Source organism: Molossus molossus, unplaced genomic scaffold, assembly GCF_014108415.1.
Source record: "Molossus molossus isolate mMolMol1 unplaced genomic scaffold, mMolMol1.p scaffold_m16_p_7, whole genome shotgun sequence".
Taxonomy (NCBI): Eukaryota; Metazoa; Chordata; class Mammalia; order Chiroptera; family Molossidae; genus Molossus; species Molossus molossus.
In genome coordinates, this window is record NW_023425401.1 from 14759187 (window position 1) to 14776157 (window position 16971).

Below are 16971 nucleotides of genomic sequence, written 5' to 3' on the forward strand. Positions count from 1 at the left end.
TTTAGTCCCTGGAGCCCTAAGAAAATGAGGAGGGAGTAAAGGCCTTGGGTCTTGGACAGCCTCGGGCTATTCTCTCTCTCTCTCTCTCTCTCTCTCTCTCTCTCTCTCCCTCCCCCCTTCCCCCATGGTTTATCCTCATAGCTAAGATCATATAAAACACCAGAACTATCTGAAATAAAGCTTTTTATGAGGGATCCAGCGGACTGTCTGAAGCTGCCTGGGACTTTGATCCTTTTCTCAGAAATCGCCGTGGGAAGAGCCAGCAAAGTGCAGCCAATCAATGTAGAGATCGTGCTGGTTGAGGGAGGGCGGTTCCCAGCGCCGTCCCTGCTCTGGCTCGGCAGAGAAGCTGGGCCTCACTTCTCTTTAACACAAATTTTTTTACTTAATGTTAAATACAATTTCAATGTTTATTTCTATTAAAATATTGTTAGTGTATGATATTATATTAGTTTCAGGTGTACGGCAGTTTTTCAACATTAATATACGGAAGGCAGTGATCACCACGCCGAGCCTAGTAACCATCTGTCCTGCAAGGTTATCGTGACATTACTGACGCTGTTCCCTGTGCTGCCTGCACGGTACAGCCCCGCACTTGCTTCTTTTATCCTGGAAATCCGTGCCTCTTACTCCCTTCACCCCTTTGCCCTTCCCCTCTGGCAGCCATGAGTTTGTTCTCATGTCTACGACTGTTCTGATTTTTTACTATTTGTTCATTTGTTTTGTGTTTTAGATTCCACATATCCAGTAAGTGAAAGCATGCAGTATTTGTCCTCTGACCGACTGGCTGCACTGGGTCATTTGTTTCGGGCACCGAGGTCGCGAGGCCCGGGCGGATGCCATGGCAGCCACGCTGCAGAGCCGGGCCTTTCTCCCGTCCAGGGCAGAACTCTGGCTTGGCTCTGTCCGTGCCCAGCTGAGACCTCTGCATAACAAAACGCTGAGGCACGTCTACCTTAGTTCCTTCCTTGCTAAGAAGAAAAATGTGTCTTGTCTTTCTGCACTGAAAGAGGGACAATGAGTAATATCCCTTCTCTCGGTACCTCACCGGGGTGATATGAAAATGAAAAAGGTAATGTTTTTGATAGGCGCTGTCATACGCAGGTGACAGGCAAAGCAATATTATGTTTATTATTATGGTTATCGCTGTGTCCCTGTGCGTTCATCGCTCTCTCTCGCACATCACAGGGGTGAGGATGGTCTCCGTGGGAAAGACCACTGTACAGACTACTAATGAGAAAATTCACCGGGCCTCACTCGACAATGATTTCAAATTCCAGTTTCCCTGGGCACTGATCATGCTTCATTCCGCAATGAGAAATCTGGGAACCTGGCTACCTTGCAAATAATGCTATGGGCTTGGAGGGGCTGGGACAGATCTAAATGTTTTTATGAGTATTTAAAAAAATGCAAAACCTGGCTAGCTTCGGAATGTTTGATTTGTACAGACCTGTGCTGCCTGGTAGCCACTGGCCACACGTGGCCAGTATGAGTTAAGATGTGCTGTAAGTGCAAAACAGGCACTGACCGTTGAAGACGTGGAATGCAAAAAAGCAGTAAAATACCTTATTAATGATTCATATGATTACATGTTGAAATAATAGCTTGCATATGTTTATTTAAATCTTATTAAAATTAATTGTAACTGTTTCTTTTTTATTTTATTTATTTTTTGTTAATATGGTATAGGATGGCCCTCCCCTACAAAGCCTCCCAGAAAATTTAAAATGACATATGTGACTTGTATTATATTTCTTTTGGGCAGCCTGGTACAGACTTGAGTAATAGAGAATGAGGGTATTGCTATCTGGAACTCAGACTTTCCTCCCCAATTCACAATATCAGGGATATAATTGACCTGCGAGGACTCGGTTGTTATACATATCATCAGGAAAAAATTGTAAAACGCTCTGAAATAGATGAAAGAGAAGTTATTGAGTGTCCTGTCTAAGGAATCCTTGTGATTATCGCTACCTTTCACTGTTTTTAAGCTTTTTCAAAAGTCTGCAAATTGTAGAAATTGATCGAGTAAAAGTAATTTTTATTTATAAAATGCAAATGAATTGTGTCTGGTGGAATGTAATTGATCCTTGACCTATGGATACACTTTTTGCATTCCTGCGTAAATTCATCTCAGCATTCCTTATTGTCCACACATGTGTGGTTTATTGAATTCTTTGACCCCATGATAACATCTTATTTGTTCCCTTGTTAATTAATGAATTAAAATGATCTTTGAAATGAGTTTATTTCACATTTGCATGAGAGTCCTAATTTTATCTTTAAACAATACTAGAGAATTTAGGAGTTCATGGTCTTTAAGATTAACCCCTAGCCCGGCAGCCCCAGTGGTGGAAGGACTTCTGAAACCCCGAGATGAGAGATAAGTTTTTCTATAGAAAGTTTTTCTTTTGTTTTATCTGATGGTCGATTGCTACTTAAACTCTACTCATCTATGGAGCAAACTAAATTGTGAGTTACTTTGATTTTTGTGAGCCAGCCAGGGAATCTGTTTACCCACCCAGTAGAATATTTGATTCTAAGAGAAGATGTGCCGAGCTCTGAATAACGAAAGAGAAACTTAGCCTACAACTCATTGGTGAGGTGCACGCTGTGGATAGTGCTCAAACACCCAGTCGCATAAAATCCCTAAATTTAATGACAAAACACATTGAAAAGAAAGTAGGTTGTTATGCTTTTCGGTTGCCTCCTCTTGTTTTCTTTATACACATTAAAAAACCAAAACCAGCTCCATTCTTATTATACCTTGTTGTCATTTCCAAAAAGAGCTGGTTTCCTTCAGGGTGTGACAAGATAGGCCGGGTACATCAGTACTGATTTCACATTTCCAGTTATTCTTGTGAAAAACAATGGTTTGAACAAACATGAGTAAATAAAAAAATAAAAAATAGGTGATTTCACCCACTCTTTTTTAAAAATAATACTACACTTAGGATGTATATATTTTGTTTCTTTTCCTTATTTTTTTTTTTAAAGGAGTTGGCTTTATTAGCAGAAAGATCATTAAATTTTGTGAGTATTGGCCTCCAGCATTTACGTTTTACAGAACATGTGAAAGTTTACTGGTCTTTCACCAGCAGGGACGTATGATTTTTATGCATCGGTAATTCTGGAAATGAAACATTCACTCGGCAAATGCAGAACAGTCCACTTACACATTTTATGTTTTGTGGGCTATTTTATTATATAAAGCAACCACCTTGGAGAATGAATTTAAGGTACAATTAAGCAATATTCTCACCTATATAATCAGCCTATATATAATTATTTTCTGTTTTGGTTCTTTGGGAAATAACACGAGGAGGCTTCGTGGCATAAGTCCTTCAACTCAGGTATTTTTAATATCATAATTTACTTGGTGATATAATCAAGAAAAACAAAAGATGCCTTTTTATAATTTTCAGCTGTTTGAAATTAATTTTTGAAGTTTAACTTGGCTATAAGATTCTTTTGGTTTTTTTTTTTAGATTTAAAATACTCGTTTTTTTTATTTTTTAGATTTAAAATACTCTTAGAATTGACTGAGTATGAATTCGTGAACTACTTACTTTCAGAATAAGAGAACATTATCTTTTTAAAGGCTGATTTCTTTAAATGAAAACTTTTGATAAAATCTTTTCAAATTTCAAATGTGTTTTTAATGTATCCTGTAAAAGAGTTTTGGTGTATCTTAATTCTCAATAAAACGGGGGGAAGAAGCACTGATATATTAAATCTTCTATCACTGTTCAAAATTAATGGAATACTGTACTTTAAAAATAAAACCACGGTTTTAATTGCATGAAAATTTTATTTTTTATGAAAGAGCTAGAATCTTGACCCATTTTGCACAGGAAGGAGCTACTATATACTTTAGCTCCTTCTTTACTTTCTGTTGTTCTCCCAAGTTAATTTTACTCGTTTTTCTCAGGAAGATTTTGTTGCGGTAATGCTTGACAGTTAAATAAAGACAGACAGACGCAAAGATACAGATTCTTTCTGGAAATTGAAGAATTAAAGAATCTTTTCCAAAAAAAGTTTTATTTTTTATTAACCTGACAGTATTTAAAAGATGAATCAAAGGGTGATGTCTTTGTCATCTGCTGTCTATTCTGGACTGAAAAGTTTTGGGAAAAAAAAAAAGTTACTATTTATCGCATAGGACTGATGTATTTATCAATACCACTGGTCACATAAATAGTATCACATACTCCCTATGACATACAGTCTCCTGTGTCAGGAAGTTCTCCATTGTTAACATGTCCATTATTTGTGTGAAAAATAGCTAAGAAAGTGGTAAATTCGGAAGCTAAATGTACTTCGTATACTTGTACTATGGAGTCCAGCCAATCCGTGAAATGCCTGCAATTGTTGGGCAAACTTCTGTACTTATTTTTGCCTCCGAAGAGAGATCTTTATCAGAATTTCAAAAGTATCCTTGACCATTCCCCTTCAGAAAAGACCCAGAATGCTTCGCTAGCAGGATTGTGAAAGCCAGCAGCTTGTCTTTGTGCCATCCAGATGAAAATGAAGATTTTTAAGAACATCTAATTGTTTGGACCATATGCTGCTCAAGTCAATCCAAGGACTAATTTGCACACAGTTTGGCAGTGTATAACATTAAGGAGACGTGGTTCTTTAAATAGTATGCCACCTCAGGCCTCTTTTCTCCAAATCTAAGGCCCCCTTTCTTTTGAGCATCATACCTGCTTGTGTCCTGTCCCCCAGTCTTTCCCATCTTCTCCCTCGGAATTAGCCAGTGGTGCTCCGCTCTTCCAGAGGCACAGGAATGCTGACCCGGGGCACATAGGCGGTATTGCCATCCATTTAAGAATGAATCGATATGCATGCATACAATGAGTCTGTGTCAGAAATAAGTTATTAAATATCGTGCTGTTGATAAGGGGTTTTATTAATTTAGAAGCCTAGGGTTCCAGTATTTTTAACAGTAATGTCTATGAGAAAGCAATGAATCATTTCAATCAACTATGATGGAGACAATATTGTCAAAGCTCACATTTGCTGGCACCATTCCAGAAGTTTCCCCACGATTGACTCCAATTTCTCACTCTTCAGAATATTCCCGAATCCTGAAGTAAAGGCATAGTTCAAACAGCCCAGGGCAGAAGTTAAAGGAAATTGTGAGGCAACCTCTGAATAATGGACACCTTGTCAGGAAAATGTGTCTGATCACTAAGGGGGGGGGGTGGAAAATATTTGAGATGGCAGGGGGTTCTCTGTCAGAGTTCGGAGTTCTTTGACAGCACCATCTCCCTGTTTTAAAGCAGAGAGAAATCGTCTCGAGAAGTGAGGAAGTTTTGGAGACATAATCGGAAAGAGAACTGCAAAGGAAGTTGTTCCGATCAGCTCACTTCTCTCGGTGTTTCCAGACTTTTCTCTGCATCCTACACCAGTGACAACCCCATAGAAAAGACAAACCTTTTCCAGATGCTTTGGTGAGTTTACTGGTGTGTTGTTTCTCTCTATAGATGATAACTAACTTTTCTCTCTATAGATGATAAATTGGGCTTCACATTTTAAAAAGTATGCAACATTTTATTTTATTGTGGTACGTGCCCCTAGCAGGAACCGAACCACGGGACTCTCTGGTCCGCAGGCCGATGCTCAACCACTGAGCCAGACTGGCCAGGTCACAACATTTTGTTTTCACAACAATCCTTTGAAGTTACTATAATAATATAAATTATTGCGATTATTCTTATGCTGAGTTTTATTTAATATTTTTTTCTTTATTGATTTGAGAGAGAGAGAGGAAGGGAGAAGGAGAGAGAGATGGAAACATCGATGAGAGAGAACATCGATTGGCCAACTCCTGCATGCCCCCCACTGGGGATCAGGCCCACAACCTGGGCATGTACCCTGACCAGGAATCAAACCAGGGACCTCTTGGTTATGCCGAGTTTTATAAATAAAATCACTGAAGTGCAGACTCTGTTTAATCATCCAAGTAATAATTGTTGGAACAGGAATTTTTAAATGTACCACTGAACCCCAAATTCCCTGCTTTTCTCCCTCTTTTGGGGGATGACAATAGGATAGAATAACACATGCATATTTTAATCATTAATAAATTATTTGATATATCTTTTTTTGAGTAAGAACTTGGAGAAGTGTAATACTTCATTTGGTGTATTCTTTAAAATCTTTTATTCAAAATTTAAAGTTTATACTTTTATGTATATGGACGTATACCATATTTGTACCATTTTGAAATATTAGATGAAATAGAGTTTTTCACCATGAAAATAGACTAACAGCATCAGGCTAAGAGCTGGTACCAACTTTGGCATCCTGATCTCTCCATACGCTGTTGGTGGCATTTATAAAGCTGGCAGTTGGGAAAAGTGGAACCAGCATCCCATAGATTTACTTGGGAACCTGCCATACCTCCAGAGGGCCCCAGGGGACCCTGCCTCCTCCTGTGTCCTCCCACTCCCCACTCAGTACCTTCAAGAATTCAGCCCGGGCTGTTACTGCTTGGTTTGTAATGTGAACACGGACCGTTTCTGTTTACAAATGGGAGAGGTGAAACAGAGAGAGGTCAGACATGGATCTACAGCAAATCAAAGGCGAATGTCAGCATCTTCCCCTGATGCGGGGCGCTTGCTTCCGATGGCTTTATTTACCTTTCAGCTAAATTTAAAAAAAATGAACGTCAGAAAAAAAGAACCTTTGCAGCCATTTTTATCCCAAGGACTAGGCTCCCTTCCGGACACACGGATACAGCCTCTTTTTCTCATCAACACTTGGTTTTGGAGGTGAAAAGAGCCCTCCTCGTTGGCCAGGTGAAGGCGGACTTCTTCCGTTGCCCACGTGTTTCCGGTCACCGCGGAGGGACCACACGACACTGATGCAGATTGCTCTGTGATGTGCCCCGTCTCCATCAGCCCGAGGTTCGGTGTCGGCGGCTGAGACCTTCGTCGGACCAGCCGAGCTATGTGAGAGGTGCCACAGTAGCAAGCCCGCCTTCGTGAGAGGGCAGTGGAGACGGGATTTCAATTTCATACCATCTGTCCCTAGATTTTTTTCCACTCCCAGGATAGTCGCTGGCTTTGGAGAATGGTCAAAATGCCAGGGTTCTGGAATGTTCTGCATGGAACCGAAAGGAGCAGGCATCCCTGCGCACCCCATGGCTGGCTCTTGCCGCAGCGCCGTGGATGAGCTGCTGCCTGGCACCGACCCTTCCTGCAAACAGTTAACCCTGCCGGAGCTGGGAATGTGTCAGAGCCGGGATCGAGATGTCAGGTTGCTCCTCTGGAAAGAGAGAACACAGGCAGCCAGGAACAGGGCGCAAGGGACAAGCTGGCATTAACCTCAGCAGGGAGCTGCTTTCTTCCTGGGAGAGCAAGGCCTCGCCCCCACTGTTGACCTGTAACCCGCCCCTTCCCGCCCCCCCACGCTCCGCGGTCTCTCCATTCCAATAAGAACTAAGCCATACAACAAAAACAACAAAAAAGGCTTTTTTTGGCCAGTAAGTCAGAGATTTTTTTTAATGGTGGATTATTTTACACAAGCTCTTGGGTGATTATTTTCTTTGCTCCCAGGCAATCTGGATTAATTGATACAATAAAGGTCTGAAAGCCCTTAAATGTTGGTCCCGTTCCCAACTCTGACACCAAGAAGCCTGCGAGTTGCAGGAGGGAATGTAGAAAAATCGACAACAATTTTCCCATCCGCAAAACGGGGCCGCGGTGGCATCTGAAAACCCGCGTTCCCAGTGCTAATTATTCACCAGTGGGCGTTTCACAGCACGTCTCCGGACGTCAGTAAGTCAGCTGCTCCCCGGATGACGATACGGGCTTCACTTTTATACCTGGGTTTCACATGTATACATTTCCAAAGTCGTCAGAAGTAGCAAAACCTTTAGGTGAGAATCACGATGTCAACTTCCTTTATTTCACAAAGAGGAACCAGGGCCCAGAGAGGTCAGTGACGTGGCCCAGGCCATCGACAGGGTTAGCGACAAGCCAGGACAAGAACCCCAGTCTTTTCCTTGGATCCGTAGCACATTCTATGCCTGCTTTCTGTGATGACTCGGGGGTGGGGGGACCGTGGCATGAGTTTTTCTGGATCTCCACGCGTGGTTTGGGGACCATGTGCAAGGGCGCTTTTTGAGGCTCCTGCTGTCCTATCCTGTGCAGCGCTCATTCCCCGGTGACAGAATCACCCACATCTCCTATCCGTCGCCGAGGTCTTAGAAGGCACGAAAATAAACAAAGCCTGTCAACTCTGTTCCCGTGTGGTGACCTGTTCACCTCCCTGCCACTTCCAACTCCAGTCCTGTCTGAGTGGCCTCCGTGTGATTGGAGTCAGCAGGGCCTTCAGCAGGGGCGGCGGTGCGTGGGGGTCCGAGCTGGGAACCCCAGGCCGGGCCGGCGCAGCGCAGCACGGCCTCTAAGATCCCCTCTAGCCTTGAAATTTCCACTGCCCCCTCCCTTCTTCTGCATCACGTCATGTCCTGGAATCACAAAGTTCTCACTCTAATCAATATTATTTCTCCTAATACTCAGGAGCCTACTTAATTCTGGAATGTTCCGGTAGACAACTTGAACAAGAACATGGGTAACCTCTTAGAAAAACACAACGCAGCACTGGCCGGTTTGGCTCAGAGGTTGGAGCGCCGGCCTGCGGACCAGAGAGCCCCGGGTTCGGTTCCCGCTAGGAGCAAGCACCAAAAAAAAAAAAAAAAAAGAAAAGAAAAAGACAACGCAAATACAACTTACTGTTCACTGTGCATGACACTAACAGTGCTACATCGAATTTACTTAGAAATGCCCCTTTGTAGAGGAATGTCCACATCTACTTTTTCATCATTGCGTCCAGGTGGAAACCACCCAGGTAAGCGGCCCTCAGCGGACGTGGATGCCCGAACCGGGTCTGTCTGTGCCATGGGTATGACTCAGCAGTACGACAGCACTGATGCATGCTGCAATATCCATGCACCTCCAAAAGTTATGCCCACTGAGGGGAGCCAGATACAAAAAGACCGCATGTTGTTGGATTTCATTTACATGAAATGTCCAGAAAAGGCGCATCTCTAGACAGAAAGTAGATTCGTGGTTGCTAAGGGCTGTAGGTGGGATCAAGGAGTGACTGCCAGTGGGCACAGGTTTGTTTTAAAATCAGGTGATGGTGATGGTGACACAGCTCTGTAAACTTACCAAAATCATTGAACCGAATGTTTCCAATGAGTAAACTTTATGATGTGGAAACTATAAAGCTTTGAAAACAAACAACCATGCAACAGACACCCGGCCCAGAGTACGTCTTTGGAGGGAAGTGCTGTCTGGTGCAGTCGGGCCACCAGACTGACTGAGCATCAGTTTCCCTCACCCCAGCCACTCCTCGTGGAGAGCCAGCGACCTTCAAGTCAGGGCAGGACATGATGCAACAATTTACAAAGTCAACTGGCTGCCCTCGCAGGTGAAGTCCGACAAAAGCCTCAGCTCTGGGACAAATGCATTCAAAGGGAAAAGCTCATGGCAGTGGCAATAATTTGGATCCGCAATTAAGACACTTAAAGTGTTTAGGGCTGACAAGGAGTTAAAGTGAATGTTGATTCAGTTGTAAAGTTTTCAGAACCGTAGCCTTGCAGAAGGGTCTTGCATGACTGTGGGGTTTTATTTATTTATGCATTGTTATTGTCTTTAAAATATTCTCTTCATCCTCCCCCATACCCCCAAATTTCCAACCAGCTCTGGGACCCTTAGCGGGGGAGACTGGAAACAGGTCTGAAAAATGCATTCAAGATAATTTCAAAAAATCACCCTTTAACGAGTACCATATTCCCTCCAATTTTCCCTTATATATGATCCACCATTTTGCAAATAGTGATGTATAAAGAATGCATTGAATGTGGCAAAAGTTGAAGATAGCCCCTGTGGATAAGACCTAATGGACACCATCCTGAAATAATACATACGGCCCAGCCTCCAGACATGTGTCTTCAATTTAAAATAATTCAGCAATCATGTTCAACCAAAACCTGATTACACAAAATGGGACTTTTTAACTCCCAGACTTGGATCAAATTTTGAGGCCACATAAAAAGAGGGGGTATAATATGTGCCATGTTTATATACTCCAGATACTGTGATTAAACAATCCACACACAAATTTAACTTTTTTTTTTTTAGTTTATCAAAGGAAAATTAATATTTTCCACCTATAAATATTTGTCTCACTTTTATGAGAATTTGTGTGAAAGTCCTGGGCTGAGATACAAAGGGAAGGGAAGGAAGCTGGAAACCGCTGGGTCCCTCTGTCAGGATATTATGGTTTCGAAAGCACTGCACTGGCTCTCACGCTCACTTTTTTGGAGGCCCAGGAGGAAGGAGACAGGACTGGGCAGAGCCGGCTCTCTCTGGGGTGGCTCTGGATGGCCCTGCACTGGCTGTGGTCCTCAGAAGATGCTCTGTCCATCCTCATTGATCCTCACTTTGCGGCCAGCTGCCTCCCTTCTCCCTCATCCCTACAGTCAGTCTCCTTTCTCATAGGCAAGTGGGACTCCTGCCTGTACTGTGGTTTCTGGGAGGCTAATGCTTTTCTTTTGATAGAATGCTCAATCTTTGAATGGCTACCATTATTAGGTACTTATTACTTCATATCCCTTTGATCAGAAGAAACAGTAAATATAAAAGTGTCTGGTGAGTGATAAGATTGTCAGATAGAGGAGATCCAAGATGGCAGCAGGGTAGGTGGAAGCTACACCCACCACCTCCCAGCACCAAACCAGATTCACAACTAAATTACAGATCAATCGACCTGAATAACCAACTGAAGACTAGCTGAACAGAAGCAGTATAACCAAGGATCTACAGAAGAAGCCACATAGAGACTGGGTAATATTGAATGTAAACTGTAATTGAACAAATAAATAAGGAGAAATGAAAGACTGTCAGATAAATACAAATACCCAGTTCAATTTGAATTTCAGATAAGCAACAGATAATTTTTAGTCTGTGTATGTCCGAATATTGCACATGGTAATGGTCTCAGAATTAGGCAGCACAAACCTGGGCATACTAGAAACAAAGGTTTTTGCTTATGTTTTGTTATAAGATAAACATATTTAGAAAGGGTGATTTTTCTTTTTCTTTTTGATTTTATTATTATCATTTTTAATCCTCACCCAAGGATATATTTATTGACTTTAGAGTGAGAGGAAGGGAGAGAGAGAGAAACACTGACCGATTGCCTTTCATATCCCTTGACTGGGAACGGGACCCACAACCTAGGTATGTGCCCTGACTGGGAATAGAACCTGCAAACTTTCTGTGTACAGGATGACACTCCAATCAACTGAGCCACCTGGCTGGGGCTGATTTTCTTTTTAAACTGGAAATGTTTCTACTTTTCTTTTTGTTTATAGATCTTGTGGGTCAAAAGAAAAAAGCAGGACCATTTGGGTACAGAATCTGATTTAGATTCTGACTTCTGGGTCTGGATTAGGGGTGGGGGCAGGGAGGGGTAGGTAAGCGCTGATGGAGTGTGTGCTGGGCAGGGGGCTGCTGGTGATATTGGGGCATCCACACACTAATTTGTCTCGAGAAATCTGTTATTAAAAAAAAATAGCAGCCCAGCTGGTGTGGCTCAGTGGTTGAGTGTCGACCCATACACCAAGAGGTCACGGGTTCGATTCCCGGTCAGGACACATGCCCAGATTGTGGGCCAAATCCCCAGTGGGGGCCACGCAGGAGGCGGCCAGTCAATGTTCTCTCTCATTGATGTTTCTCTCTCTCTCTCCCTCTCCCGTCCTCTCTCAAAAATCAATAAAGAAAAATAAATGTTTAAAAAAAGAATAGCAAACTTTGCAAGTGATTTGTCCCCTCCCCGCATAAATTAGAGTGGCTTTGATGTTAACTCTTTGATACTTCACTTTCAATCACTTGCATGCCAGGTGGGAGAAAAGTGGCTAGGTCCCCAACTACCTGTCATTCATGCGAATGACAATTGTCAACAAGTGCTGGGGCAAAGGACTGAGGTGAGAGTCACTCTCCACTGCCAGGGGGGGACCCAGAGTTGAGCTGGCTCAGCTCTCCAAGGCGCAGTTTCCTGCCCTGTGGCAGACTCCAGATTTCTGTCACTTAGTTAAACTCGCAGATTCAAGAATAGACACTGTCTTCCCTTCCTTCTCTTCCTTGATACAGCAACATTTATTTGTAGGGTCTACTCTGTGTCACACAGGCCTGCTGCCTGCCCTCAAGAGTGCGTAGTTCAGGAAGAGGTGAAAGCAGTTGGAAGGGCTGCGGGGGCGGGGGAGCTGGGCAGGGAAGGGGGGCAGGACGAGGAAGCACCGCACACGCCATCAGGGGAGTGAACAGACCACTGATTGGACCTGTCGCTGGGTAAGTCCAACCCCGGCAGGTACAGAGACATGGAAAATTTGGGTAACTGAAGTTTTCAAAATATGCCATCCTTGCCATCCTGCAGCGGATGGGCGTTGTCCCTGTATCAACCATGGAAAGGCTGCTTGGAGACATTGTACAGAGCTCCGCGTGGGCCCTTTCTCTTTTGCAGACACATTTCAGGAGCAAAGGGGAGAACAGCCCTAGTCTTGTTCTCTTAAAGGCCAGTGGACTGCACGGGTGAGGCAGATCTCACGTAGATACCCCGTGGCTACAGCGCTCATTCCGTTCTTCCTTATACGAGCGGTGATGATGTACAAGTTTTCCTCTCCCTTTAGAATGTAAGTCCCTTGAAGGCAAAGGTAATATTCCATTTGTCTCTATCCCCTAACAGTACTTTGCAATTTCTGATCCATCATAGGGAGTCAATACATGTTTGGATAAATAAAGGGAACAGAAAAACTGTTCTTTTGCTCGATTAAAAAGCTTTCTAACTAGGTTCTACTGACATGTTATAGATGTACCCTAAGAAAGTCTCCTCAAATTATGTTTCAACAACAGATCAAAAATCAATTTCCAAATGAGTTACTTGGTAGAAAGAACTCTCTTTCTCTCCAGCAATATAAAGGTCATAGAATAACAATAGATAATTCACACTCACTTACGATGTTTCTAAGCCAGGGAGAGCATGAGTAAATGAAACACACAGATCATCTTCAGACCACACAAACTCTAAGACTTCTTCTTTTGCTCCAAAAACCTGATGATAAGCAAAAAACCTGCTGATTTGTGAGTTTGCCTTCTCTTGTCTTGCATTTTCCCTCTTGGGGTGAAAACGGAGAAGTCAATCATGGACAAGGTAGTATTCCATCAAATCTTGGTTGTAAAACATGGGGTTGTTTTGGAGGTTACCAAGAAGAAGAAAAGCATTGTCATAGAAACATTCAAACTTTAGAGACATTAACATGTTGAAAAATGCATGTCTCAGAATCTATGAAAAACAGATAATTCTGCCTCATGGTTGGCCCAGGGTTTTGCATAGGTGCTCAATAAATATTTGTCAAATGAGTGAGTAGATACAGGTGACAAGCAGAAATCCTTGGGTTTTATAATGCTTAGGGTCACTCTCTGAGAACAGTGGACAGATCTTGACATTTTAAGTAAGCACTGAGAAAAGGCCAGGGACAGCCCTCTAAGTGCCCAAACAAAACAGCACACACACATCCAGGTTGCAGACTCTGCCAGTCACCCGCAGGGAGCTGGGCCTTGTGCGTGTTCATGAAGGAATGATGAACTTTGTGTCCCCACTGTCCCCACTGCACAGGGACTTTTCTCTGAACAATCAAAGAAGGGATCATTTGTTGTAAGAATCACACTGAAATGTGTAAGAATGTGTGAATGAGTGCACGTAGGTTAAGGAAGGCAGGTGGATACAAATATATAACAGAGTAAAAAAATCCTTCCACAAAAGCTTGCTGGGTTTAGCACATACATCAGTAAGCAGCATACACTCATGACTGAACCCACAGATCTCAGACTGCAGCTTGCACCTCTGTGTCCCTTCTCTATGGTAAAGATGTGCAATATTAATATCATCTTCCAAGCCCCCCAAATATAGCTGACTCTGTTCAACAGAGCGGGTCAGACTACTGCAGGTAAATTACCCTCACATCAGAACTCCAAGCACACATAAGCTTCAAAGCATTTATGAAGTCTGGCGTCACAGGGTAACAGGTCCAGAATATAGATGTCACTTTATAGCCTGTCCTACTTGAGGTTTTAAAAAAAATTCTCCACCAGCCTGGCCAGTGTAGCTCAGTGGTTGAGCGTTGACCCATACACCAGGGTCGCCGGCTCAATTCCCAGTCAGGGCACATGCCCAGGTTGTGGGCCTGATCCCCAGTGGGGAGCATGCAGGAGGTGGCCAATGAACATTTCTATCTCTCTCTCTCCCTCTTCCTTCCTCTCCCTCTCTCTAACATCAATAAAAAAAAAAAATTACCCACCAGTAGTCAGGATGTATTCTCTCATATGGACCTCCTTATGAACGGCTTCTCATTTCCCTTTTCAGGGGTCCTGCAAGAGAATCAAGAAGCCATTTCAATTAAGAATAGAATTCTAGATCCTTTTGAAATTCATAAGTGTGATGATTGGGTGTTCACACTTGTGTGAGATGTGCCTACTTCAAACCTTGTTACGACATTACACATTACCCATCTGATGTAAAAAAAAAAAAGAGTAGAATTCTAGTTCTCGAACAATGACCTACCTTCTGAAATACTCTTTTTTATTTTTATATACTTATACTAGACCCTCTTGAGATCATTTCCACTTTTAGGAGGACAATGCATGATCCTTACTATTTTCATTCCACAAAGGGTCAACCATGACTTGAGCTTAAGAGTTTGATTACTGTTAGGCTCTGTAATTGAAGGATTTAATTACTGTATGTGATTCCGGTGGGTATTCTCAAGGGCCTGGCAAGAGTTTTTTGAGGGAGGGTGTTAATCCTCACCTGAGGATATTTTTCACATAGATTTTTAGATAGAGTGGAAGGGAGGGAGGAAGAGAGAGAGAGAGAACCATCGATATGGGAGAGACAAATCAATTGGTTGCCTCTCGCATGACTCCAATCAGGGTCAAGGATCAAACCTGCAACCCAGGTACGTGCCCTTGACCGGGAATCAAACCCATGACCCTTCAATCTGAGGGCTGACACTCTAATCACTGAGTCAAACTGGCCAGGGCAGGTTTTTGAACCTAGCACCCATCAATAATATTTATTAAGTGAATGAATAAATGATGAATGAATGAATGAGTGAATGATGTAGAGAAGCACACACCTCCAGTCTTTTGGGTATATCTAAATTTTTGTTTTCTGAAATGCATTCTGAAGACTGTAGATAAGTATTATGCAAGAACAAGAATTATTGAGGGGTAGTGGATTTAACAGGTTTTCAACCTCTTTAGCTTGAGTTTCCTCTGAAAGAATTTTGAAATGACATGCCCTGCTGCACTTTCAGATGGGCATCTAACTGTTTTCATCACACGTTGCAGCAGTTACAAAGGGCATACCTTCTGGCATGTTTCAAATACTGACACTAAAAAAATAAATAAAATTGTTACATTAATCTTTTAAATGTGTCCACAGAATCCAAGTCCCATAGCAATTTGACACCCACTTTTTAAAAATATGAAAACTCTTGAAATTTTACATGTCTTTATTTTCATAAATGCATTATTTATTTTCTACGCTCTCTCTGTAATTTCATCCTATTGGAATGTATTTTATGCTTAAAAATCTTGTTACTGAGCACTTCATTTTACTTCTTTGCAACAAAATATATATATGATTTGAAATGAATATGTTATTCAGTGTCCCTATAATGCTCTATACTTAGAAATTCTAGCATTGATGTTCAACAAATAATCTATTATATTTAAATTTCTAAACATGAAAAGTAAAAGTTACTGCCTACTTACGTCTTAATAACATGAAGAGGCTTTTTGTTCAAATCAGAATTCAAATAAGGCCCATACATGGCAATTGGTTGATATGTCTCAAGTCTCTTTTAATCTTTAAATTTCAATCTCAATCTCTCTCCCTCTCCCCCCCAAATTTATTAAAGATATCAGATTCCTTTCCCTGTATTTCCTATAAATTAGTTAAATCTAGAAGCTTCATCAGGTTCAAGTTCAATTTTTTGGCAAAAGTATTTTATTTTAGCCAATAAAACTTTATTTGTTCCCAGCCTCAGGCCAACTACAACATTAAAAGAAGGTGGGAAAATGATGTTGTTTTCAAGAACTGTGAAGAAGGTGTAGAGGGTCAGAGGAAACACAAAAGGCTTATCAATGACATGCTGCAATCTGAACTTCACAAAAAGTTCAGGGAAAAATATATTATGTGTTTAATTAAAGACTATAAAATGTATTTTTTTAAAAAGACTTCATTTGTGTACTTTTCTTTGCTTAGAAATTTACGTCTGTATCTGCCTTTCAATTCAAAGTACATAGATGTGTAAGCAAACATCTTCATACCAACAGGATGAGAGGCAGTGCTGTCAAATAGGATTCAACTAGATGAAGGGAAGGGAGGATGCTGTGTGGGACTCAAGGGATTCTCTGGGCCATGTCCTAATGTGGCCTTGCCCAATAATCCCTGGGGATGGGAAACTGAGAAACTCAATAAAGGCATGGCACCAAATTCTCAGATCATCTGGCTCAAAGATTTGGTCATCCCATCAGATGAAGCTTCTATTCAGCTGAGTCGCTGGCAGAGTGGGGGGACATGGAAAGGGTGGTGGAGGAAGGCAGCTGTAATGACCAGGTGGGGCTCCTGACCAACTGCAGAAGTGGGTCTGGGGTAGGATCCTCTTTCTACTTCCATCTGTATATCTCCTCAGGGCTGAGAAGTAAAGAAGCAGAAGGAGACTTTTAACAGTGTAATGAATGGTGGCATTGCCATCCCAAGTCCCATAGAAGGGTAGTACTGGGGGGGGGGGCACATAACTGAATCATGCGTGGGGTAGTCATGGGCTCATCTACTCGAATCTCTGCGACAGCTTGAATTTCAGTCATGTCTGCTGTCCTAAATGCACAC

General features: G+C 42.3%; 1 non-coding gene across 1 annotated transcript; it reads left to right on the top strand.

The window, feature by feature from the left end:
• Positions 1 to 14490: 14490 nt before the first annotated feature.
• LOC118620611 lies at positions 14491 to 14591 on the top strand. Its single transcript, XR_004957508.1, has one exon. It is a non-coding gene; the product is annotated as a small nucleolar RNA U13 (small nucleolar RNA).
• The last annotated feature ends 2380 nt before the right edge of the window (positions 14592 to 16971 follow it).